Source organism: Colobus angolensis, unplaced genomic scaffold, assembly GCF_000951035.1.
Source record: "Colobus angolensis palliatus isolate OR3802 unplaced genomic scaffold, Cang.pa_1.0 Scaffold163, whole genome shotgun sequence".
NCBI lineage: Eukaryota > Metazoa > Chordata > Mammalia > Primates > Cercopithecidae > Colobus > Colobus angolensis.
In genome coordinates this window covers 5,114,617-5,117,159 of record NW_012114744.1, presented here as the reverse complement: position 1 = coordinate 5,117,159, position 2,543 = coordinate 5,114,617, and positions in this window count along the sequence as shown.

The following is a 2,543-nucleotide window of genomic DNA, read 5'->3' as shown; positions in this document are numbered from 1 at the left end:
TTGTATTTATTTTATTTTAAGTTGTATTTTAGGTTCACAGTTACAGGTGCAGGTTTGTTACACAGGCAAATTGTATGTCTTGGAGGCTGGGTGTATAGATTGTTTCATCACTCAGGTAATAAGCAAAGTACCTGATAGGTAGTTTTTCAGTCCTCACCCTCCTCCCACCCTGCACCCTCAAGTAGGCCCTGGTGTTTGTTGTTCCCTTCTTTGTTGCCATGTGTGCTCAATGTTTAGCTCCCACTTATAAATGAGAAATGTTGTATTTGTTTTTCTGTTCCTATGTTAAAGTGCATATAATAATAGCCTCAAGCTCCATTCATATTGTTGCAAATATCATGATCTCATTCTTTTTTATGGCTGCATAGTATTCCATGGTATATATATACATGTTTTTTATCTGGTATACCATTGATGGGCATTTAGGCTGATTCTATGTCTTTGTTAATCAAAGCTCATTTCTCACTCCCATTCTTTCTTCTGAACATTTTCTCTTCTTCTTTGGCATGCCTCAAGCTCACCACACCCCTTGCTCTATTCAACCCTCTGGGAAATATGATATAAGTTTTCTCTTCTCCATGTTTTTCTCATAAGAAACATTCAGTGGACCTGTTATCTTCTCCATCACTTATCCTTCTACTTTGGACCTTAAGGTAGTAGTAATGAAACAAAGCATGCAGGAATAAAACTAATTTCCTTCTTGCCTCTATGCATAAAACTTATTGCTATACCCAACACCAGCAAAGTTGATTTGAGCAACTTTCAAACTCCCTAATGAAGATTGGGATATGTTTCCATAGTAAGAGGAAGGAACAGGGTGGGATTGAAGTCTTTGTTCTTCTTTACAGGTGTGCATCTATTATGGTTTGAATTGTATCCTGCAAAAATATATATGACTTTGTATGTTAAAGTCATAACTCCAGGGCCTCAGAATGTGACTTTATTTGGAAATGGGGTAGTTGCAGATGTAATTAGTTAAGATGGGGTTATATGGAAGTAGGGTAGGCCACTGATCCACTAGGACTGGTGTCCCTATAAAAAAGAGGAAATTTAAACACAGTCATACACAAGTAGAACATCATTTGAATATGAAGGCAGATTCCAGGTGATATGTCTATTAGATTGGTGCAAAAGTAATTGTGGCTTTTGCCTTGAAAAGTAATTGCCAAAACCGCAATTGCTTTTGCACCAACTTAATACAAGTCAAGGAATAGCAAAGATTGCCAGCAGACCACTAGACACTAGGAGAGGGTCATAAATAACATTCCCCTTCATAGCCCTCAGAAGGAACCAATCATGCTGACACTTTTATATTGGACCTCTGGCCTCTATAAGTTTCTGTTGTTTAAGTCATCCAGTTTGTGGTACTTTTTTACAGAAACCCCTGCAAATGAGCACCAGGGACTCCAGGCTTTAAAATATAAGTAGCACTCAATTTTTTTGTTGTTGTTGTTAATTTCTGTGTTTGTTTTCAATACTAACTAAACCATATATTTAAGCAACATATAATTGGAAAATAAGTTTATATAGATAGGAACTTGATTTTAGGAACCAGAAATTTGAGGATATGCTTGTCAGGGTGGGGTCTGATAATAATGGTTTTCAGTCTGTAATTGTCCATATAATTTAATGAAAAAATATAGAATGTGGGCTGGGCGCGTGGGCTGACACCTGGAATCCCAGCACTTTGGGAGTCCAAGGCGGGTGGATCACAAGGTCAGGAGTTCGAGACCATCCTGCCCAACATAGTGAAACCCTGTCTCTACTAAAAATACAAAAAAAATTAGCCGGGCGTGGTGGTGGGCACCTGTAGTCCCAGCTACTCGGGAGGCTGAGGCAGGAGAATGGAGTGAACCCAGGAGGCAGAGCTTGCAGTGAGCCAAGGTTGCGCCACTGCACTCCAGCCTGGGAGACAGAGCAAGACTTCGTCAAAAAAAAAAAAAAAAAAAAAAAAGAAAAGAAAAAGTACAGAATGCCAGATCACAAGAATTTTACTTATGTAGGTCTGTATCAGGGCCAGCAGGAACTGAGATTTTGGACAAGGATCCTGGTGATCTTGATAGAGATGAATTGTTAAAATAAAACTTTAATGGGGAAAGCCACATAGGTAAGGAAGACTATGCAAGGTTCCTGTGATATGGGAAAGGAGCAAAAGTCCGTCTGAGTGAAGCTTTGTTGAAACAAAGGCCTGGAGAGTTTTTAAGAGCTGAGGTTGGAAGAACCTTAAGCCATCTGTGTTCGCTAATTGGGCCTACTCAAGTGAAAGGTAAAGTTTCTTGTATCATCATGATAGGAGATAGTTTTACTACTTGGAGTTAGACTTGATATGAAGTTAGGTTTCAACCCTCCCCACAGAAGCTGGAAGACAGGGGTACTATCTCCACTGATGATTACATTTCAATGAGATGTCTCCTGGGTCCTTGGCTAAGACATTCATGGACTATAAAAGTCAATTGTTTAATTTGAAAACTCTCTCAAAGAGCCAGAGGAAAAATCTGTAGTCACCAGAGTTTCAAAGTAAATATTTTAAGAAAAAGGAGGAA